Source organism: Pan paniscus, chromosome 7 (assembly GCF_029289425.2).
Source record: "Pan paniscus chromosome 7, NHGRI_mPanPan1-v2.0_pri, whole genome shotgun sequence".
Lineage (NCBI taxonomy): Eukaryota > Metazoa > Chordata > Mammalia > Primates > Hominidae > Pan > Pan paniscus.
In genome coordinates, this window is record NC_073256.2 from 126,291,592 (window position 1) to 126,317,468 (window position 25,877).

At 36.9% G+C, this 25,877-nt stretch overlaps 1 long non-coding RNA gene across 1 annotated transcript in view; it reads right to left on the reverse strand.

The window, feature by feature from the left end:
• LOC129398640 (uncharacterized) overlaps positions 1–25,877 on the reverse strand; it is a 78,185-nt gene that overhangs the window by 42,659 nt on the left and 9,649 nt on the right. The window contains exons 2-4 of the long non-coding RNA XR_010113007.1: positions 5,473–5,584; positions 4,384–4,387; positions 2,993–3,033 (exon numbers count right to left, since the gene is read on the reverse strand). This is a non-coding gene — a long non-coding RNA (uncharacterized LOC129398640). The remainder of the gene's footprint in view (positions 1–2,992; positions 3,034–4,383; positions 4,388–5,472; positions 5,585–25,877) is intronic.

Consider the following 25,877-nt stretch of genomic DNA (forward strand, 5'->3'; position numbering starts at 1 on the left):
TACTGAGGTGGAGAATTGAACAGGAGAAATAATAAAGGAGGAAAAATTTCAAGAAATGTTCAGGATTTTTTTTCTTTCCCTGAAACACAGGTAACAGAGAAGAAACTACTAAAAACAGAGATATAGGAAAAATATTATAAAGCACCATGAATGCCAAACTAAAAAGACTCTGGTTGCATTTGTTAAAAAATATTGGAATATTTCTGAGGACTGTGTAACAAGATCAGACCATACTTTAGAAAAAATATATGGCAATGTCCTCAAGGAATGTGAAATATGAATACAAGGAGGCTTGCATTACAGAAGATGACATTCTTACACAAGTTGCACTAGAAAATAGAACACAAAAACCTGAAACTTTAAGACAGGCAAACCAGAAATTTTGACATAAAAAGACTCTAATATAGAGGACTGAGTAAGGAGCAGCTACTTAGGCTTCTAAACGGAAGCTTGCATAGAGATGCTTCTTCTCTTGCAGGTGGGCTGGAACTCCCTGCACTCCTGGTCACCCCACCTCCTGGGTCCTGCCTTTAATCCTTTTGTGTATAAGTCACTATGGGTTTCTGAGGTTGCATGTGGGTGTGCAGGCAGGGAATGAGTGATTGCAGGTAAGCGTCCCTTGGGTACTGAACATCCCTGTTCAGCAGGGCTCATCACAATGACAATGAAAGCCAACAATAAGAGCCAGTGCAAGATTCTATCAGGCATCCTCCCAGGCATAGGACCTCTGAGAACCCTCACTCAGCCTGTTAGTGAAAACCTAAAGCTGATGCCCACCTGAGGGAAGCTGCAGTATGTAGTGAGCCTGGCAGTAGCAATCAATGTTTACCTTGAATAGACCTCCTTGAGTCTACCAACTCCAGCAACCCACAAAGTCGGCCATGCAGGCCCTTCTCTTATGGTGAAACCTCCTCGCCAGGCTCCTCATTGGTAACCTCCACATCTGGCTGCCAGAGATGGGACTTGTCTTCCCTCCAGCATTACATAGCATGTAGGAAAACTATCCATAGCTGGGCAGAATGCAAAAGGAAGAAAAAAAGAAAGAAAGGAAAAGAAAGGAAAGAAAGGAAAAAGGAAGGAAAGAAGGAGAAAGAAAGAAATAAAGAGGGAGAGAGAGAACAAAATTTAAAACTACCAATATTAGTTCACTTGGATGGTGAAATGTTGGAGAAGAGGAAACAATTTTATCTAAATAGAAAAGATATATCAGTTTTCAACATTTGTATTGTTCTGAGAGCCATTCTCCCATAAAAACACATACAATGCACATATAATTGGGGTTTGATCAATATTTAAGTAGATAAATAAACATCTACTGAATAATTCATATTTCCAGCATAAAATAGATGCCACACTCATATAAAAAATTGAAAGAAAGTTTGATAAAAGAACTACCTCTAAAGATGTGAGCAGAGTTAAAACATTAAAAAGAACAACAACAACAACAACAACTAATGGCAACATTAAGGAGCTATTGCCACCCCCAGGCTGAAGAAGCAAGAAGCAGTTGCTGAAATTTAGAACTTTGTAGTGGATTCCCTGATGGGAGCTGTGACCTAAGGTGGAGGGATATAGCCAAGATGACTCCAAGGAGGAAAGCTCGTGGAATAATTACCCTGATCGCTCTCTCTTCCAAGCCTATTGATCTACCAGTACCTATCACTGGCCAAAATCAACATGAAACCAAATGGCCAGGGAGCCGCAATGATACAATCATTTCAGGCCGAACCCAGCACAAATTCCTAGACCATTTATTTATTTATTTATTTATTTATTTATTTTCAAATCTATCTAGAGATTTTTTTTTCTTCTAAGGTATGCTTGCTATCTTGTTATCATCTTTCAAATGGTAAATATACATATAATATGTATATTATATGTCTCATATAATATATACATAATATGTGTCTATTATATAATATATACATAATATGTATACATTATGAATACCTCGGCAGTTTTCCAAGGCCTGGAATGGAACCATAAGCAAAAAAACTAGGTACCCATCCTGAGTGAGCAGACAGTCTAGTGGGAGAAAGGAAACATCCCAGAGCTCCACAGATCCCTCTTTGTAAAGAGAAAATCATAGACTTTAGGATCAAACCAAAATATTGTTTGGTGACTAACCTATTTTTATGGAGCCTCCGTTTTATCTGTTAGAAGGGAATGGTGACACCTATTTCTTAGGGTTAATGTATGATTTAGAGACTATGTATGCAACACATGTAATATCGGTGCCAGCATACAATGACTAATTTTAACTTTAGAGATGACTCAGGGCCCAGGGCAGCCTGTGGATTGCGGCAGGAGATACCGAGGCATTATAGAGACCTCACTAGTGGACTTCTGCTTCCTTTCATCTCCTCTTCTTAGGCAGCTCCTGCCCATATCCTCTTCATTTCAGTGCTCAGCCTACAAATGACTTGGAAGCACTAAGCAAAACTACCTCTGGCACTTGTAAAAGATGACAGCTCTCTCTTCCCTTCAAAATAGACAATTTCTTCTCCATTTTATATTTAACATGGGAGCAGATGGTTGGTGGTGAGTGTAGCTTCATGTTTCCAGGGAACCCAGGAATGGAGGGGAGATCTCTATTCTAAGGTGTTTCCAGGTAGACCCAAGCCATGCAGTCTGTATGGGGAGAATATGAAATATGTCCATTTGGAGTGTAGTTGTGGAGGCAGCTGGCTCTTCCTCTGCTGGCTGGACAGGCCTGCACCTTCTCCTGAACTTTTCTGCTGTTGGGTTACTTATTAAGTGGATTGCATGCAGAATGACAGCCCAAGGCATTCTGAGTAATAAGCGAATAATATTTCTTTTATTAGTGGTGCATGACCTTGTTTACGATACTTCATATTACAAGTCCCAAGAAAGTTTTAGTTGAAGAATCAGTATAACTGCAATAAAAAATGAAAAATTTCAAATTGCAAGGCAGGAAAAGTAAAAAAAAACAAACAAAAAACCTCGGCAACAACACAACAATATAGGTTACCTTAATGATCCAAATTCCAGGGTGCTTTTCTTTTTTTCAAACTGGAGAATAAACAGAAGTTTTATTTTATTATAGTAATTATAAAATATAAATTTTTCCATACTGATATTTTCAACAAGAAATTTAATGTTTCTTTATTAACTTTAAAATACTTTCTTAGGTGTTGTAACTATGTATAAGAAAACAGGTCTGCAATCCTCTTGGTTTTTATTGGTCTTCCAGTTAAACACTGAGGGTTCCTCCCTACTAAATTTAAACTTAGTGGGATTTCTGACAAATAAAATCAAATTTTCAAAAAATTTTCAGTAATGCCAGTTAGGAATTACATACTGGTTAGCAAATACCCAGCAAACTCAATTTCTACACATCTCTTTTGCACTAAAGAATTCCGTGTGAATTATACTTTTGTTCAAAGTTGGTTATATATTTTTACCTCCTATAACCTTCTATGAAAGATATTATAAAGACAAGTACTGACACTTGTTATGAACAGATGACTAAAAAGACCTGTGCTATGTTTGTTGAATACCTGTATGAATATCCCAGTATACATTTTTAAAAAGTACACCAGGAAAATAAAATTGCGGCTTCAATCATTTAACAACATCCTTCATCCATTTGTTAATTCACCATTTATTCATTCAGCACTAATGTTTTTCATTTACATGTGCAAAGAATTATGCTAGAAACAGTGAAAGGAAGAGTTATATGCCATGGGGCCTGCCTTTTAAGAAGCTCATGTTTCTGCTAAGGTAACTATGGATAACCAAACTCAATCACAGTTCAAGAGCTATGAAAGAAGTCCCACTGTTTCTATTTAAAGATTCATATACGTGGTAATGTCACCTGCAACATGAAACCAACTTCAGAGATTAAGAGAATGAGGCACAAAATTATCAAGTTCAAGTGTCTTTGGATATCCATGTTTCCTTTCCAACAATTTCTAAAATTATTTGCATTACATATGCAGAAATTAATTATCAGGAAACTATCAACAAACACAAATACTTTTTTCATTTGTATGTATTGTGCGGTGTGACTTTGCCTGGCTATTGCATTACATTGTCAATATTTCATTTTACTCCGAGGCTATGGGCATGTGGATGACCTATTCTTTTTCATTTCCTCCATATCTAATATTCAATATTGTTTGTACAAATAACACCAAATAACCTTTTCCTTGCAGGAATATGTGAAAACAGATTGCTTCGTTCTCTTATGCTGTAGTGTTAACAGTTAAACAGCAATTCTGTTTCTACCGAGTACAGCAAACATGGAGGTAATTTAGTGAAGGTGTCTCCCTCCTGGCAATTGCATAGGGGACCAAGCCAGGTCTCTGTCCATACTGCAGCCAGATTGAGCTTTGTAAAATGCAAAGTTGATCTTGTTACCTCACTGTTTGATATCTTTCAACGGTACCCAATTACTGTTAGGAAAAAAACCAAATTATTTAACACAGCCACATGTCCCCTTTTCAGGATTGAGAGTAATCAGGAACAATGTGGCCAGCAGGTAAGTAGTAGGTGCACTACATCATCAAGAAAAGATAAACGAAACAGGTTGGAGAGGCCGGGCGCGGTGGGTCACTCCTGTAATCCCAGCACTTTGGGAGGCCGAGGTGGGCGGATCATGAGGTCAGGAGATCGAGACCATCCTGGCTAACAGGGTGAAACCCCATCTCTACTAAAAATACAAAAAATTAGCCAAGCATGGTGGCTTGGCCTGTAGTCCCAGCTACTCAGGAGGCTGAGGCAGGAGAATCGCTTGAACCTAGGAGGTGGAGGTTGCAGTGAGCCGAGATCGTGCCACTGCACTCCAAGTTGGGTGACAGAACAAGACTGTGTCAAGAAAGAAAGAAAAGAAAATAAAAGAAAGGAGAGAAAAGAGAAAAGAAAAGAAAGAGGGAGGAAGGAAGGAAGGAAAAGAAAAGAAGCAGGTTGGAGAGATGGAGAACAATACACTAGAGAACACGTTTGAAGTTTAGGAAGGACACGCACAGCACATTTTTCATGAAGGAATGAATAATTATTCTGATAGCGTCCCTGGAACTGAGCAAGGATTGCCAATCACAAATGGCAGAAGTACAGATGGAAAGTCCTACCAGACCTTTGTCTGGGTCAGAGCAAAACAATAGTCAAGTTGCTAAAGTATTCAAGAACCTCTTTCATAGCTTTCCCACATACGCATATTCTTTATAAGAAAGCCAAAGCATTAGTCTTTCATCAAGAACATTTCTGATCAATCTGTTTCTTCATGCTCTGTTCCTGAACGCTCTCTGCATTTATGTTTTCATCTCCTTCACTTTCTTATTTAAGGCAAAAATCAATTCTGGTGAACTCCACATATTTCTTAGGCTATATAGTCAATCTTTCTAAAAAAATGAATTGGTCTATCTATGAATAGCTTTCTGTTACTTCCACATATGAGGTTACCTTTCTTTTCCTTTTCAATGTTAAAACCAGAGTGATTCCATTTATTACCCTTTGCGGAGTTTCAGTCTTTCTGTACTATCCACTGTAGCCAGAAGATGTCAGTCATGCAACTCAAACCGACTCTTTGCTCCTCTCCCGGAGTAGCTCAAAAGCAAATAGCCTAAAATTAAGTATAAGGATGAAGACCTTTGAAATCCTCTAAAATTCCAAACAATAGGTATACAATTCTACGCACTTAAATATTCTTTATGACACTTAATTTTGTCTATTTGGGGTTTAAAGAGATGTAATCAGTAAGCAGTTGCTGTTCACAGGTCTTTTCTAAATAGCTGGAACCAAATCAGTGTTGAGACAAAGGAATCATAGAACTGTGAAGTTGGAAGGGCCTTGAAGTTCCTGTAGCTTAATCTGCTACCCTCCTACGTAAATTTCTTTTATACTGGAACAGAATAGGGAATTCTTAGTACAACCTGATTTCTGTATTCACACATTCACTTATTCATCAAAATTTTATTGAACATGTTCTGTGAGCTCAGCAATGAGATAATTACTAAAGATACAAAAGTGACGAAGTAGACATAATCCTTGCTGGCTGTTATGGATTGAATTGTGGACCCCTCCTCTGCAAGGATATTTATTATTTATTTATTTATTTATTTATTTATTGAGACGGAGTCTTGCTCTGTCACCCAGGCTGGAGTGCAGTGGCGCGATCTCAGCTCACTGCAAGCTCCGCCTCTCTGCAAAGATACTGAAGTCCTGGTATCTCAGAACGTGAACTTATTTGGAAATACAATCATTGCAGACATAAAGTTATTTAAGATTATACTGGAGTAGGGTGGGCCCTTATACTGGAGTAGGATGGGCTTATACTGGAGTAGGGTGGGTCCTTAATGCAATTATGATTGGCATCTTCATAAGAGAAAGATATACAGGGAGAAGATAGCCAGGTGACAACAGAGGCTGAGACTGAGGTGATGCATCTGTAAACCAACATTAGGAGCTATAATTGGAGAGGCAATGAAAGCTTCTCCCCTATAGTTTTCAGAGTGGGGTATAGCCTTGCTGACATCTTGATTTCAGACTTCTAGTCTTCAGAATTGAAGGAATACATTTCCGTTGTTTTAAGCCAGCCAGTTAGTGATACTTTGTTATGACAGCTCTGGGAAACTAACACAGCCCCAAAAGGATTGTACAAGACAAACAGGCAAATCTAATACAGTGTGATAAGTGCTATTATACATATGGGGTATGATGGGAATATATGATAGAAATGTCCATGGGTGTATATCAGAAGAAAGATGTCTGGAGGAAGCAACCTCCATCCCAAAAACAAACAAAAAGAGATGGCAAAGAAATGCCAAGTAAATTATTGGGAAGCAGTAGGATTACTTCCAAATGGAGAATAGCACCTAATTCTCTCATCTACCTACAGCCTTCATTGCCCAGCTCAAACTTTGGTCAACAATCAAAACATTAGTAGAGATGAATCCCAACCCAGATGTTCTGAGACTTCGATTGTATCAAACTTTATTTGTAATAATTTTTTATTCTTTTTACATTACATCACTAAGAGAAAAAAACAAACCTTTTTTTGAAACCTTTAGTGACTACAGAAACCAATTTGTACTAGAACCCTTACAATTCCGCTAAGCCTTCATGTTAACCCTCTCTTCTTCCTGCCAAACCCTGCCCTATGCTCCTACCCTGTCAGTGCTCTGGGTTTCCTGTATTTTCTTGGCTTTTGCTCTGCATCTGATTTGGCTGAATCTCTGCCAATCAGCCTCCAGTACTTCCTAATTGAACAGGAGTTTTCTAGAACCTCTCATGTGCTCACCAGAGTTTTATTCACCATTGCCCTTTTCTTGCTCCAAGATCACCATCTTCTCTCTACGACTCTAAGTCTCTCTGGGGCTTCCCATCACACTTGCTACCCCTGCTGTTCTTATGAAACTCCTCAGAATGCTGAGCTGAGGAAAGTACACAGTGTAGGGCTGCCCTGGGCAGGGCTCTCCAGTGCATCTGTCAGAGCCCTTCCCTTCAGCAACTTTCTTAAGCATTGAGGGAGGGAACATGTCCGCTAGCTCTCCCTTGGAGTGGGCCACTCAATTATTTAGGTCACTAACTTTAAGGCTTACTATGGTAGACAGTATTGCCCACAGTTGGAGAAATCTTGGTCAAAATGTGATTTGGGTTGGGGAGTTCATTGAAGGTGCTTAAATCTTCTTTTGCAGAACTTCTCATAGCATGAAGTGACCCTCAGAGAAATTGGGAAAGTGCAAACCAGACCTGGCTTCCTTGGCCCTGTATAAATGCAGCCACACTAAATTATAGACATCCTGCTGCTTCTTCTCAGCTGACCCAGAAATTGAAAGATACTGATACAGGATTTGTTATAGGACTTAATTCTAATATTGATAAAATAAGAACAATGGCTAAGTGATCAGTAAACTCAAAGTAATATTAGGCATCCATATGAAAAGTAATCATATGAAGACTTTATAGCAACCTAGAAAACATTTTTGCTATAAAACTAAAGGAAAAAAGTAGAATACAACATTGGCATACAGCTAAGATTAAAAAAAGAGAGTGAAATATTTTGATCATACAAATAGTATAAATCATAGCTTTCACTTTTTAAAAATACCATCGAAAATCATGTATAATCCTTTCCTAAAATTCCTTTTATAATCCTAAAATGAAGCATCAAATATTTTCATTTTTTTCTTGTCATTTTTGGCCCATTATGTACTTGCCAATTCTCTTTTGCTACTTTGCCTTTAGACAAGCTGTTCCATGTCCTTGGAATACATTTTATTATATTCTCTAAGCAGAACATTAATTCATTTAATCATTTGGCATATATATATGCCAAATGGTGTGTGTGTATATATATATATATATATATATATATATATATATATACACACACACACATATTATATATAGGTATATATATTTTTATATATAATAGGTATATATATATACACACCTATTAGAGGCCCTATAACATATAAAAGAATATAGTTATAAAATATTTAGAGGAGCGTTTACTCCTTCAAGTTCCTCTTATCAAGACAAATTTCAAGGGAAATTCCCTTTGTGATGCCGTCTTAGTCCCCTTTGTATTTAATTTGCCATTTCCTTCTCTGTACACACCACTTTAAAAGCATCTATCAAATTACATTGTTAACAAGTGTTTATTGCATTTCTCCTTAGCTAGACTCAGGATATTGAAAAAAAAAAAAAACATTGTCTTATTTCTTGTTGTAAGCCTTTAGCCTAAAAATGTGCCTAGTTTATGACAGATGTAGGTGACAGAAAATGGAGAGACAGAAAAAAGAAGGGCAGAAAGGAGATAAGAAGGACGTAAGAGATTGGTGCTAAAAGGAAATAAATGATTTCAACATATGCAGATACAGTCTGACTACAGCACAGGGAAAAGCAGCTTTAGTCATACAAAAAACAATGCTACTAGGCTTGCAAGGGGGCGACATCCATGCCCTTGGATTCATTAATTTGGTGCTTGTTAAACTGAACAGCCAACCCTATTGACCTACATTGTCAACTGTATTTATTTTATGATTCATCTTTAGCCAAAACAATACAAGTAGTGGAGCATCATTATGAGAATTTAATTACCTCTAATGATTAGTAAGACAGATGTTTTGAAGATAACTTTCGCCTCTTAGAATAATAAATTGCAGATTTTTTTCCTATTAGTTTGTAGCAGATAGACAAAATGGTGGTTTTTTACTATGATGTAACAACAAACTCTGATTTTAGTAACTATTGATTTAACAGGATTGCATGCACAGGGAAAAAATACATATACATAATGTCTCTTTCTCTCCCTCTTTCCTTCCTTCCCTTTCCATCCTCTTTCACTCATCCCCCTCTCACATACACACCTTACCTCAGTGTCAGAGGAAAAATTACTCTCTTTGTCAGGCTTCCCAAGAAGTCCGTAATGAGAATTCAATATCCCTTCCACAGCAAATGTGCACATATACATTTATATATTCATAATTCACTAAAGGGTTTCTCACAAGTTTACACTAGAGAAAGGTTTACATTGTCTATCCCTTTGTTAAAAGCAGTATTGCTTCATCCTTGCCTATGACAATGATTTGATTTTAGCAGTAAAAACAGTATTTAGAGACTCTTCTTACGGAAATTAGACATGTAAAGGTCTCATGATTTTAGTCTTTGAATTTGTGCGGAAGGTCAAGCATTCATTCATCCATCCATTCATTCAATTATTCATGAAACAAACATTTGTTGAATGTCAATGTACATGGCTGGGACTAGGATAGGGCACACAGATACAAATATTAATGAGATCAGATCACTTGCTCCTAAGAATCTCACAGTTGAGAAGAAAAGACAAATAAGTAAAATCAACACATAATTAGAAAAAGAGAAGCACATATAGGATGGCATAGAAGAGGGAACAATGAAGTGTTTAATTCTGCTTTTGGGGATCAAAGAAGGCATTGGTGAGACTTACCTGTTAAATCCAGATCCCAAACATATAATAAATTCATGGTGAGATTCAGCGGGTGCCTCATGAACTGCCTACTTTGAGAGTTGGAAGGGCAAAGATCTCTTTATGTGTAAGTGTGTTTAGTGTGGTGACAAATGTGAAAATTGGGCCTAGGTTTCCAGGAAATACCCCAGAGATGAAAAAGTTAAGCCAAGATTTTTTTTCATCGAAATGATACAGAAATAATTTGCAATAAGGATCCAAAAAAAGTGGAAAACAGGGAAGAAATATGATCGTAGACCCAATGTCTAGAATAGTTTGTGGATGATGATATATGAGTGAGGGCCAACCAGACTCTGAACTAATTTCCTGCAAGCCCATCCTTATATGTGTAATTGGAGCAGCCCAGGATGCAGCCTGATCTAGAAACACACCAGAGACCACCATTTCAGGGCCTCATGCAGCTAGTCAAGCTTAAGGTAATACCATATAGACTGAATGCCAATGGATCATACAGACTATTGAGGCTGGAACAGGCTCCTCATCCATCACTCTCAATTCTATCATGCAATAACAACTTCAGAGAAGTGCATTCATACATTTATTACTATGAAACTAGAATAAGATTAGTTCTCCAGATTTCTGGGAGGATCATGCTAAAAGGTACTTAGACATTCTTAGGGATTATCCTGCAGTGCATTATGAGGAGTGTGTGTGTGTGTGTGTGTGTGTGTGTGTGTCCAGGAGTCAAGGGAGGAGCTAGCCAAAGAAACATTCTAGAATTAGCTAAAGTAAAAAGTTGGGGAAGGGGGTGCATATTATAGGAGTACAAAGTAATCTAATAGAATGCAAGGGCAAAAATCTTGCTCAGCCTCATGAAAAGACTAGAACCACCAGAAGATCCCATCATCTCTTCTCATTGTGGCTTTCTCCCAATCTTTTTCATTCTTTATTATCAGTACAGAAACTGACTTTCTCTTCTTTCCAATTTATTGTCATCAAATTGCCCTCAGGGCTTATGAATCTCTCAGCAACTTTTACAAATCCCTGGGGAACAGATTAATTCATTCTAAATTCAGAGGTCCAAACCTGGTACATGGAGCCTACTTCACATGGATTAGGTTATGCAGTTTTGAAAAAAAGAGGTTGGATGTAAACATGGTCATGACCTCTTTATCTTTTCCCAGACTCTCCATACTCTTTTAAACACATGGAATAAATATCAAAAAACTCAACAATGACATTTCTATTATTAATCAGAGAGAAAATTTCTGTTTGTTTCAATCAGGTAATGGAAATGATTTGGAAAGCATCCACAGGTCAGACAAATTTAGTATCAGTTTTATTATGGAACTTGGGAACAAACCAATCTCAAAACTGAAAATTTAAAAATATATGTTTATAACCAAAATATGTGTGAGAAAACATGATTTAACAAGATGATATTGATTCCTGTGATATTGCATATTGCTACAATGATAGATAACTCTAATAACATATTCATTTATGCATGCATGCATTCATCCCCTTCTTATCTATTGAGTCTATTGTTGCATTTCATACCCTCTGCTAAGTGCTAGATATACAATGAGGAACAAGTTAGAAATCTTGGTCTTATGGTGAAGATGAAGGGAAATCTAATTTATCAGATAACTTTTCTCTAGGAGCTTTAAGGTTTTTCTCTTTACTTTGATATTAATTTTAGCCATTTAAATGGCTAGTAGGGGTATTTCATTTTTGTTTTAATTTGCATTTATCTGATGACTCATGATGTTGTGTACAAATGCTCACTGGCCATTTGTGCATTTGTGAATTGCCTGCTGTCTTATTAATGGCTTGCAAAAGTTTTAAAAGTATAGTCTGTGATTCATTAATCTTCATGAATGTGTGAGGTTCATTTTTTCCAATATGAATATCCACATATTCCAGCATCATTTGTTGAAGAACCTATACTTTCTCAATTAAAATAGCTAAACAGTTTTATAAAAAATAAATCGACCATATATTTTGGGTCTGTATCTAGACTTTCTATTCTATTTCTTTGATCTGTAAGTGCATTCTTCTACCAACAGCTCTCTGTTTTAATTACTGTTGCTTTGTAGTACGAGTCCTCTCATTTTTTTTTCTTTTTCAAAATTATCTTGGCTGTGTAGACTCCTTTGCATTTCCAAATGAACTTTAGAATCAGCTTGCCATTTTTGAACTAAAAAGGGACTCATGGGATTTTGATTAGAATTGCATTTAATATATAGATTAATTTGGGGAAAATGTATGTTATATCTTCTCATTTATGTAGGTATCCTTTAATTTCACTCAGCAATATTTTGTAGTTTGGAATATCTAGGCTATGCATATATTTTGTTAAATTTATCTGAACTTCATAATAACCTCAATAAAACAAAACTCACAATGGACAACAAACTAACCATATCCTTCTCTCTACCTAGTTACGGCTAACTTTAGAACAATCTTTACCCTTGTTCTTACTTCTCTTTCTAGTTCTTAACTGACTGAAGCGTAATATTCACAAACAAAAATAATTTAAGCTGTATGATTTTTGCTGTTTGACCTTTCACATATGAAAATCTTCAAGTGGTCATAGTTAAACAGAACTTGGAGAGTCAGACTTGTGCAGAAATGTATAAATGAGTACTTATACAATTATATCTCTGGTCATTTGGACTCTATTTCACTCTCCCATGTATAATTCTGTGGGAAACAGCATGGAATCTAGGAAGAAATTTTGCACCCAGAAATAAGAGGACCTAATTTCTACCCTTGTATTTTGTTGTTTACTATTCACATAATCTTCAGAAAACTACTTATGCTTTTTAGGCTTTTGTTTCTTCATCTCAAATAAGTAATAATAATATATCTTGTCCACAAAGGCAGGAGACTGTACACAATGACTTCTTGGTGGTATTTTTCAGTTCTACAACTCAGAAGACGATGTCAGTGACTTACACCAAGGAAATTTTTCAGTTTTTAAAAATTGAAATAAGTTACGCCTTGATACTTTATTTATGCTTATATTTGCAATGTATTATAATTAGTTTGGCTTGTGTTGAGGACTCATATTAGGTACTTAGTAAATGTTGCTGAATCAGATTGCATTTCTAGGTCATATAAGGTAAGACTTAGTTTAACAGCCTTTAGGACTGATGATTCAGAAATATAGTTCAATTTTGCCCTTCATCCTTGTGTGACAAACACATTTAGTCCTGACCATTGGACTGGTAGGAAGTAATTTCAGTGAGGCTGTAAAATTTAAGATTTATTCTGGTGTGATTACACATTTTATGCCCCATGACCCACCATTTAATAACAGTGTGCTTGATCAAAAACCAGCCTTCTAGTCTGTTTACCCATGTTGCTGTTAGTGAGAGATGATTGTGGGTTTTTTGGTCTACACTATGGAGATATCTATGGAGATATTTTAGTTGTGTCAAAATGAATAAAAATCTGTAAATACCATAAGCATTTGGCTATTTAGTTAATGTGATGGAATTGGGGAAAAGCAGACAGTCTGAGATTTGTGAGCCATTCAGTCTTGAAAGATGCTTCCTTCCAGAGTGTTTAAGGTCATGACCTAAGTTTGTTGGAATTTCAGAAACCCATAATAATAATTCAGTGGTCTTGTCAGTTCAAAATTTCTAGACAAGTCATTGATTGATATATCTCAGATTTTGGTGAGTCAAGGAGTAGCTTTATGCTACATTTATTCTTTGTTACACCAAGACTTAAGAGCAATGTCCCTTCCCTCAAAATGGATTTTAGGTTGCAGTTGAGTTTCCAGCTCTAAACTAAAGTTATTTTTCCCCTTCATTTGGTGAATATCTGTCAATAAAGAGAGAATAGTGCTGTTGATTTATGGTCAAGCTCTTCTGGAACGATTTCCTCAACAAATAAAGAAATGAAGCATAGACAGTCTAAAGTAGATACAAGTGCCTCAGCACCCAAGTTCTATGTAATGTTTTCCTTATTGTCATCAGCAACCAGTTCTTGTGCTTCTGCTGTTTCTTCTCAGGCATTCATTCACTTCATTCAACAAACTTACAAGGTGCCAGGAACTGACTAGGCACTGGACATACAGCTTTGAACAAAAGAGGTTTAGTTTGCCCCACGTCCACTTTGGTTTGTTTTAGTCATGACAAGGCTTCATGTTTGATTCCTTACTCTATTCTTCTAAAGTAAAACCATCCTTTCTCATGATGTGTTTGCCCTGACCATTGAATCCCATGGTTATATACTGGAAGGTTTTGTAACCTGAAAATCAGATTCCTGTGTCTTACAGAATCCAGATTCACATTACATTGTTTAACATATTTATTTAAAATTTTTAGATCTTTGGTTTTTGAACATTTGTGTTATTGATTACAATAACTGGCTTTATAGAATATTTCTGAGCTGTTGTGTTTCCCTAATCCTGTATGCCAAAATGTCAAATGCAGTAAGTTTTTATGTTTGGTACATACATTTTAAAATAGTACTTAGAGAGTTCTTTTGGTGGGTCTATTCTAATGTTCTCTCTCTCTCTGTGTATACATATGTGTGTGTGTGTGTGTGTATATACACACATAAACACATACATATATATACATACATAAACACATTATACATATTTAAACACATGTAAATATGTGTATATCTATGTAAATCTATACATGTTTGCATGTCTATCTGATATGAGAGGGCATACTGGCTTTGCAATTTACAAATTCTATGCTTTTGTGCAGGTCATTTCACTTCTTGTTTTTCTCATATGCATAAATAGTGTAGTAGGGTGGTAAAATCTATTTCATAGAGTTAGCTGGATCTTAATATATATTAGCCATTATTTTGTTCATTTTTATTATTATCATCAAGTTTGGCAATCTCTACCTTGGTCAAGTATTTTTAAAATGCATCATTACACTTTAGACCAAAGTTCCCACAAATATTCAGTAGAAATTTGAAAAGAATTAACTCCATCCAGAGTCTTTTTCCATCTTTTCCATGACAATCAAACCCATATCTCAGAATTTTGCCCCTATTATCATTGGCTCATAACCTTCACACAAGTTTAAATATTTTTCTAGAATATGGCTCTCATTTTCACAGTAAAAAGCCTAGTCTTGTGTGAAGAACAGACACTGTGCTAAGATTTATACAATTTTGTGGTTCCTTAGAAGAGCCTTCAAGGATATGAGATGGGAATATTGTGTCTATGAAAGAATGTAGAATTCATACAGACATTACATATTTAAGTAAGACTGTAACATAGTAAGCAGCAGAGTCAGGAATCTAACCTGTGTTTGTCTGAACTCGAGACCTACTCTCCCCTATATTGTACTACCCATGGAACCTCCATGTAAAGGCATTCCTACTTGCATTAAATCTGTTGACTTTAAGGAAAGGTTGGCAATATCCTTGCTTCCTACTGTCTCATTCAAAGCCATTAGATTTTCACATTGGTTCCACCATGCCTACTTCGAAGACCACATATTAACTTTGTTTGTTTGTTTGTTTTTGAGACAGAGTCTCACTCTTTTGCCCAGGCTAAAGTGCAGTGGTGATATCTCAGCTCAGATCCTGGGTTCAAGTGATTCTCCTTCCTCAGCCTCCCCAGTAGCTGGGATTATAGGCACCCACTACCACACCTCGCTAATTTTTGTGTTTTTAGTAGACATGGGGTTTCACCATGTTAGCCAGGTGTGAGCCACCACACTCGGACTTAACTTTTAAAAGTCATAATTCCACCAATTTCCAGGTGCCTACCCAGTATGCATAAATTATTTATGCCAGGACCACAGTTCTCTTTTCTACTTCATAATCTTCTAGATGCTTAAGTAACTTCATTCTTCAAATGGACAACCGTTTATATACTATGGACTCATAATGCTTTTACCTTCTCTTCATTCCACTTTAGCAATGAATCCACAGTTATGTCCTAAACAATGTCATCACTTTTCATCCGTTTTTCACATCTGATATCTTGAAACTTGAAATGTGTCTCTCTGACTATAATTTTCTTCCACATTTTCTTACTTCTAAGCAATATGCATTATACTTCTAATATTTCCATATCTCATTATTCTCTCAAATTATTGAGGCTTTGCTTTCCTCCTTATCCAGGCTGGAATACACGGTTCACTGATTTATCTTTATTTCACAGGCCTCTAGGATTTTGTTACACCTCCATATTTTATTATAATCACTTTGTCAATTTCTAGACCTAGACAAATCAGCTGCCCATTTTCTCTAGGCCTTTTGTTAAGCTGTGGAATTGTGCCAAATAACATAATATAATTTTCATGATTAGATCCATTACCAATGAATGAAATCCAAATACTGACAAGCCTTTAATATTGCTTTATAAACCCATTTATTCAATCTGACTTAAAGCTTCATTGAGCATTTCTCAAGCTGTCTCCTGCAAGATATTAGTATGTGTTCCTCTATATAGAAGCTCTAAAGTAAAATAATTTGGAAATGCTACATATTATATCTAATTCTTATAGATTCACAATTTTCATTTGCATATTCAAGGCTCTGAGAACTACTACAGCAAACATAAAACTTCACATAACATAAAACTTCACAAATTTATTTGACTTTGAAATCCTTTATTCATTTATTAATTTGTAGGAATCATAACATCTCAGTCAATACATTTTAGGAAATGCTGTACTATATAAAGGGTGAGGTCCTTGCCTGGTTAGTTCACCACTGTATTCTCAACAGTTAGAAAGATGCCCATCTCAGAGTAGGCTCTCACACAGATACAAATATTGGATGAATAAATAAATGAAATAACTAAAGCAGTTTCTGTGACTTTTTCCTGATCTTTTCAATTTTATTAACCACACTACTGCACCCTCATTATCAAGTGAAGCTGGACATGACTTTGTTTTCCTATCGCCTCAACATCTTTTCAAAACATTGAATATTTTTTCATAATTCCCATCTCAGAAATATGTTTGAGTTTTCATGCTTAATAATAAATATAGATGCTTAGGAGACATAGCTAGATGTCAATCTCTTTCAGATATTTCATTTAATCTCTTAATCCTGTAAAATAAGTAAAATGTTCTCTTTTATGTAGGTGATAAAATTAAAACTCATACACACCACAGTTAGAATTTAAACCCAGAGCTGTTGATCTCCGAGGCATAGCTTCTTTCCCAGCCCCATTGTTAACCCCCACTTTCCAAAGATAATAATCTCATTTTGTTAGATTCCATACTAGGTACAGCTTATGTAACAACTGGATCTACTAGTCCTTGAGCCCCACATGAGATTATAGCCCCGGCTAATACCTTAATTTCAGCCTGGTGAAACCCTGTGCAGAAGACTCAACTAACATATTCCTAAACTTTTTGGTTTCCAAGACTGTGAGATAATAAAAGGGCATTGTCTTAAGATGCTAAGTTTGGGGGAGGAGCCAAGATGACCAAATAGGAACAGCTACAGTCTACAGCTCCCAGCATGAGCGATGCAGAAGACGGCTGATTTCTGCATTTCCATCTGAGGTACCGGGTTCATCTCACTAGGGAGTGCCAGACGGTGGGCGCAGAACAGTGGGTGCAGCACACCGTGCACCAACTGAAGCAGGGTGAGGCGTTGCCTCACTCAGGAAGTGCAAGGGGTCAGGGAGTTCCCTTTCCTGGTCAAGGAAATAGGTGACAGACAGCACCTGGAAAATCAGGCCACTCCCACCCGCATACTGCGCTTTACCAACGGGCTTAGGAAACGGCGCACCAGGAGATTATATCCTGCACCTAGCTCAGAGGGTCCTATGCCCACGGAGTCTCGCTGATTGCTAGCACAGCAGTCTCAGATCAAACTGCAAGGTGGCAGCGAGGCTGGGGGAGGGGCGCTCACCATTGCCCAGGCTCACTTAGGTAAACAAAGGAGCTGGGAAGCTCGAACTGGGTGGAGCCCACCACAGCTCAAGGAGGCCTGCCTGCCTCTGTAGGCTCCACCTCTGGGGGCAGGGCACAGACAAACAAAAAGACAGCAGTAACCTCTGCAGACTTAAATGTCCCTGTCTGACAGCTTTGAGGAGAGCAGTGGTTCTCCCAGCATGCAGCTTGAGATCTCAGAACGGGCAGACTGCCTCCTCAAGTGGGTCCCTGACCCCTGACCCCCGAGCAGCCTAACTGGGAGGGACCCCCCAGTAGGGGCAGACTGACACCTCACACAGCCAGGTACTTCTCTGAGACAAAACTTCCAGAGGAACAATCAGACAGCAGCATTCGCGGATCATGAAAATCCATGGTTCTGCAGCCACTGCTGCTGATACCCAGGCAAACAGGGTCTGGAGTGGACCTCTAGCAAACTCCAACAGACCTGCAGCTGACAGTCCTGTCTGCTAGAAGGAAAACTAACAAACAGAAAGGACATCCACACCAAAAACCCATCTGTACATCACCATCATCAAAGACCAAAAGTAGATAAAACCACAAAGATGGGGAAAAAACAGAGCAGAAAAACTGGAAACTCTAAAAAGCAGAGCGCCTCTCCTCCTCCAAAGGAACGCAGTTCCTCACCAGCAACGGAACAAAGCTGGACGGAGAATGACTTTGACAAGCTGAGAGAAGGCTTCAGATGATCAAACTACTCCAAGCTACAGGAGGAAATTCAAACCAAAGGCAAATAAGTTGAAAACTTTGAAAAAAATGTAGACGAATGTATAACTAGAATAACCAATACAGAGAAGTGCTTAAAGGAGCTGATGGAGCTGAAAGCCAAGGCTCGAGAACTACGTGAAGAATGCAGAAGCCTCAGGAGCCGATGCGATCAACTGGAAGAAAGGGTATCAGTGATGGAAGATGAAATGAATGAAGTGAGAAGGGAAGTTTAGAGAAAAAAGAATAAAAAGAAGTGAACAAAGCCTCCAAGAAATATGGGACTATGTGAAAAGACCAAATCTACGTCTGATTGGTGTACCTGAAAGTGACGGGGAGAATGGAACCAAGTTGGAAAACACTCTGCAGGATATTATCCAGGAGAACTTCCCCAATCTAGCAAGGCAGGCCAACATTCAGATTCAGGAAATACAGAGAACGCCAAAAGATACTCCCCGAGAAAAGCAACTGCAAGACACATAATTGTCAGATTCACCAAAGTTGAAATGAAGGAAAAAATGTTAAGGGCAGCCAGAGAGAAAGGTCAGGTTACCCACAAAGGGAAGCCCATCAGACTAACAGCTGATCTCTCGGCAGAAACTCTACAAACCAGAAGAGAGTGGGGGCCAATATTCAACATTCTTAAAGAAAAGAATTTTCAAACCAGAATTTCATATCCAGCCAAACTAAGTTTCATAAGTGAAGGAGAAATAAAATACTTTACAGACAAGCAAATGCTGAGAGATTTTGTCACCACCAGGCCTGCCCTAAAAGAGCTCCTGAAGGAAGTACTAAACATGGAAAGGCACAAGCAGTACCAGCTGCTGCAAAATCATGCCAAATTGTAAAGACCATTGAGACTAGGAAGAAACTGCATCAACTAACAAGCAAAACAACCAGCTAACATCATAATGACAGGATCAAATTCACACATAACAATATTAACTTTAAATGTAAGTGGACTAAATGCTCCAATTAAAAGACACAGACTGGCAAATTGGATAAAGAGTCAAGACCCATCAGTGTGCTGTGTTCAGGAAACCCATCTCATGTGCAGAGACACACATAGGCTCAAAATAAAAGGATGGAGGAAGATCTACCAAGCAAATGGAAAACAAAAAAAGGCAGGGGTTGCAATCCCAGTCTCTGACAAAACAGACTTTAAACCAACAAAGATCAAAAGAGACGAAGAAGGCCATTACATAATGGTAAAGGGAACAATTCAACAAGAAGAGCTAACTATCCTAAATATATATGCACCCAATACAGGAGCACCCAGATTCATAAAGCAAGTCCTGAGTGACCTACAAAGAGACTTAGACTCCCACACAATAATAATGGGAGACTTTAACACCCCACTGTCAACATTAGACAGACCAACGAGACAGAAATTTAACAAGGATACCCAGGAATTGAACTCAGCTCTGCACCAAGCAGACCTAATAGACATCTACAGAACTCTCCACCCCAAATCAACAGAATATACATTTTTTTCAGCACCACACCACACCTATTCCAAAATTGACCACATACTTGGAAGTAAAGCTCTCCTCAGCAAATGTGAAAGAACAGAAATTATAACAAACTGTCTCTCAGACCACAGTGCAATCAAACTAGAACTCAGGATTAAGAATCTCACTCAAAACCACTCAACTACATGGAAACTGAACAACCTGCTCCTGAATGACTACTGGGTACATAACGAAATGAAGGCAGAAATAAAGATGTTCTTTGAAACCAATGAGAACAAAGACACAACATACCAGAATCTCTGGGACACATTCAAAGCAGTGTGTAGAGGGAAATTTATAGCACTAAATGCCCACAAGAGAAAGCAGGAAAGATCCAAAATTGACACCCTAACATCACAATTAAAAGAACTAGAAAAGCAAGAGCAAACACATTCAAAAGCTAGCAGAAGGCAAGAAATAACTAAGATCAGAGCAGAACTGAAGGAAATAGAGACACAAAAAACCCTTCAAAAAATTAGTGAATCCAGGAGCTGGTTTTTTGAAAGGATCAACAAAATTGATAAACCACTAGCAAGAATAATAAAGAAAAAAAGAGAGAAGAATCAAATAGATGCAATAAAAAATGATAAAGGGGATATTACCACTGATCCCACAGAAATACAAACTACCATCAGAGAATACTACAAATACCTCTAAGCAAATAAACTAGATAATCCAGAAGAAATGGACAAATTCCTCGACACATACACTCTCCCAAGACTAAACCAGGAAGAAGTTGAATCTCTGAATAGACCAATAACAGGCTCTGAAGTTGTGGCAATAATCAATAACTTACCAACCAAAAAGAGTCCAGGACCAGATGGATTCACAGCCGAATTCTACCAGAGGTACAAGGAGGAACTGGTACCATTCCTTCTGAAACTATTCCAATCAATAGGAAAAGAGGGAATCATCCCTAACTCATTTTATGAGGCCAGCATCATCCTGATACCAAAGCTGGGCAGAGACACAACCAAAAAAGAGAATTTTACACCAATATCCTTGATGAACATTGATGCGAAAATCCTCAATAAAATACTGGCAAACCAAATCCAGCAGCACATCAAAAAGCTTATCCACCATGATCAAGTGGGCTTCATCCCTCGGATACAAGGCTGGTTCAATATACACAAATCAATAAATGTAATCCAGCATATAAACAGAACCAAAGACAAAAACCACATGATTATCTCAATAGATGCAGAAAAGGCCTTTGACAAAATTCAACAACCCTTCATGCTAAAAACTCTCAATAAATTAGGTATTGATGGGACGTATCTCAAAATAATAAGAGCTATCTGTGACAAACCCACAGCCAATATCACACTGAATGGACAAAAACTGGAAGCATTCCCTTTGAAAACTGGCACAAGACAGGGATGCCCTCTCTCACCACTTCTACTCAACATAGTATTGGAAGTTCTGGCCAGGGCAATGAGGCAGGAGAAGGAAATAAAGGGTATTCAATTAGGAAAAGATGAAGTCAAATTGTCCCTTTTTGCAGATGACATGATTGTATATCTAGAAAACCCCATTGTCTCAGCCCAAAATCTCCTTAAGCTGATAAGCAACTTCAGCAAAGTCTCAGGATTCAAAATCAATGTACAAAAATCACAAGCATTCTTATACACCAATAACAGACAAACAGAGAGCCAAATCATGAGTGAACTCCCATTCACAATTGCTTCAAAGAGAATAAAATACTTAGGAATCCAACTTACAAGGGACGTGAAGGACCTCTTCAAGGAGAACTACAAATCACTGCTCAATGAAATAAAAGACAATACAAACAAATGGAAGAACATTCCATGCTCATGGGTAGGAAGAATCAATATCATGAAAATGGCCATACTGCCCAAGGTAATTTATAGATTCAATGCCATCCCCATCAAGCTACCAATGACTCTTCACAGAATTGGAAAAAACTACTTTAAAGTTCATATGGAACCAAAAAAGAGCCCACGTCGCCAAGTCAATTCTAAGCCAAAAGAACAAAGCTGGAGGCATCACGCTGACTTCAAACTACACTACAAGGCTACAGTAACCAAAACAGCATGGTACTGGTACCAAAACAGAGATATAGGCCAAAGGAACAGAACAGAGCCCTCAGAAATAACACCGCATATCTACAACTATCTGATCTTTGACAAACCTGAGAAAAACAAGCAATGGGGAAAGGATTCCCTATTTAATAAATGGTGCTGGGAAAACTGGCTAGCCATATGTAGAAAGCTGAAACTGGATCCCTTCCTTACACCTTATACAAAAATTAATTCAAGATGGATTAAAGACTTAAATGTTAGACCTAAAACCATAAAAACCCTGGAAGAAAACCTAGGCATTACCATTCAGGACATAGGCATGGGCAAGGACTTCATGTCTAAAACACCAAAAGCAATGGCAACAAAAGCCAAAATTGACAAATGGGATCTAATTAAACTAAAGAGCTTCTGCACAGCAAAAGAAACTACCATCAGAGTGAACAGGCAACCTACAAAATGGGAGAAAATTTTCCCAACCTACTCATCTGACAAAGGGCTAATATCCAGAATCTACAATGAACTCAAACAAATTTACAAGAAAAAAACAAACAACCCCATCAAAAAGTGGGTGAAGGATATGAACAGACACTTCTCAAAAGAAGACATTTATGCAGCCAACAGACACATGAAAAAATGCTCATCATCACTGGCCATCAGAGAAATGCAAATCAAAACCACAATGAGATACCATCTCACACCAGTTAGAATGGCAATCATTAAAAGGTCAGGAAACAACAGGTGCTGGAGAGGATGTGGAGAAATAGGAACACTTTTATACTGTTGGTGGGACTGTAAACTAGTTCAACCATTGTGGAAGTCAGTGTGGCGATTCCTCAGGGATCTAGAACTGGAAATATCATTTGACCCAGCCATCCCATTACTGGGTATATACCCAAAGGACTATAAATCATGCTGCTATAAAGACACATGCACATGTATATTTATTGCGGCACTATTCACAATAGCAAAGACTTGGAACCAACCCAAATGTCCAACAATGATAGACTGGATTAAGAAAATGTGGCACATATACACCATGGAATACTATGCAGCCATAAAAAATGATGAGTTCATATCCTTTGTAGGGACATGGATGAAACTGGAAATCATCATTCTCAGTAAACTATCACAAGGACAAAAAACCAAACACCGCATGTTCTCATTCATAGATGGGAATTGAACAACGAGAACACATGGACACAGGAAGGGGAACATCACACTCTGGGGACTGTTGTGGGGTGGGGGGAGTGGGGAGGGATAGCATTAGGAGATATACCTAATGCTAAATGACGAGTTAAGGGGTGCAGCACACCAGCATGGCACATGTATACATATGTAACTAACCTGCACATTGTGCACGTGTACCGTAAAACTTAAAGTATAATAATAATCAAAAAAAAAGATGTTAAGTTTGTGGAAATTTGTTACACAACAATAGAAAACTAATACAGTTAAAAATGACAGATGTGACAAATAGGACACAAATAGCCTGACACATTTAAGCATATAAGTAATTACCTTAAATGTGAAGAGTGTAAATACTCTGACTAGAAAATAAGATTGTAAAGCTAGATTTTAAAAAGCAAAAATATATATGTGATTCATGAGACACAATTTAAAAATAAGATTAAAGAAAAAAGGAATATAAAAGAACTGAAAAATATATATTATACAAACACTAACCAAAAGAAAGATGGCACATATATATTAACATAAGACAAAGAAGACTTTAAAGAAACAAATTTCAAATACAATGCAGGTTTTTGTCCATAAAGAATTAAATTAGAAGTCAACAACAGATAGAAAAATAGAAATTTTTAAGTGCATGTAAATTAAGACACATACTTCTAAATAACTCATGAGTAACATAGGAAATCACCATGAAAATTATTTGGTATGGAATTATCATTAAAAATATTTTGTACTAAAAGTATAACTTACAAACATCTGTAAGATGTAGCAAAAGTAGTGCCTAGAGGGATTTTATAGCTTTAAATGCATGTTATTAGAAAAGAAGTAGAGAATCAGTTATGTAAACACCCAACTCAAGAAGGTAGAAAAAGAAGAGAAAATTATTCCCAAAGAAAGTAAAGGAAGAAAATCTAAAAAAGTAAAAGAAGAAATGAATGAAGTTGAAAATAAACACAGAATAGAGACAATCAATAAAATAAAAGTTATTTTAACATTTATAAAAATAATTAATACCCCAGGAACATTACTCTTTTCAAATCATGAATATTAGAATAAGAGGGTATTATGAAAAGTTGGTATCTTTGACAACTGAGATGAAATGAACAAGTTTCCTGAGAAATGTCAAATATCCAAACTGAAAAAAGAAGAAATAAAAATCTGATAGGCAACTTTGGTTGCTAAAGAAATTAAATCCGTAATTAAAAACCTTCCTACAAGAAAAACTGTCCCTGGTGAAACAATATTAGTTTTATACAAATCCTTTCAAAGAATAAGGAAAGAGAAATACTTCCCAACTTATTTTGTTATTCTTCTCAACTTAGAATAATGCTAATACCAAAATCTAATAAGACATTATAAGAATGAGAAATTATAGGCCACTAATTCTCATGAACATAAATAAAAACAAAATATTAGCATATAGGGCCAGGCATGCTGGCTCATACTTATAATCCCAGCACTTTGAGAGGCCAAGGCAGAAGGATTGCCTGAGCCCTGGAGTTTGAGACCAGCCTGGGCAACATAGTGAGATAGCATGCTTATGAAAAATATAAACATTATCCAAGTATGGTGGTGCATGCCAAAGTACCAGTTACTTGGGAGGCTGAAGAGGATGATTGCTTCAGCCTGGGTGTTTAAGGCTGCAATGAGCCATGATCACACCACAACACTCCAGCCTTGGTAATAGAGCAAGAGAGCCTTGATAATAGAGCAAGAGACCCTGTCTTTAAATATATATATATATATATATATATATATATATATATATATATATATATATATATATAATTTTTGGTCCTCACATTTGGCTCAGAATCTCTTGAAATATTTTACAGATCTTGGCTTTTTTCATCAACACAGTGTTTCACTGATGGTTTTAGTCAAAGCAAGAAAAAGAAATAAATTATGTTAAGATTGGAGAAGAAGAAATTATTTACCAGAATATTCTGTCATTATTTATGAAAAATTACTGGATACAAAGTCAGTATTAAATAATCATTTTTAATATAACAAGTGGAAAATTAAAACCTTAAACTTTCAGTTAAAACAGTATCAAATAATATTAAATATCTAAGAATAAATCTAATAAAGGACCTCTGCAGTAGAAACTATGAAATATTTCTGTGAGAAATATAAAAAAAAGACAAAAATAAATGAGGTGGTATCCTATGGTCATGCACTAGAATATTCTACATATTTAAAGGTGTCTATTTGTTCAAAACTGACCTATAGAGTCAATGCTAGTTTGATCGTAATCCAAATTGTTGTGTATGTATAAATTAACATTCTAAAATGTATAAGAAAATGTAAGGAATTAAATTAACCAAAACAATCTCAAAGAAGGAGAAAATCTGATAGATTTACTCTACGTATAGAGTGATTATTTTTAAACCAAAAGTAATTAATTTAGTGTGGTTGATTGAAGGATGAAGGATGAATTCAGTCTAACCAATACAAGAATAGAGAAAGAGATCAACAGAATGGCATAGAGTCCTGAAACAAATCTTTCACGTGTTTAGTAACTGATTTACAACCAAGTTTCCATTACCAATCAGAGGGGAAAGGTGGTCTTTTCAAAATATGGAGCTGAGTCAACTGAATAGCTAAAATATGA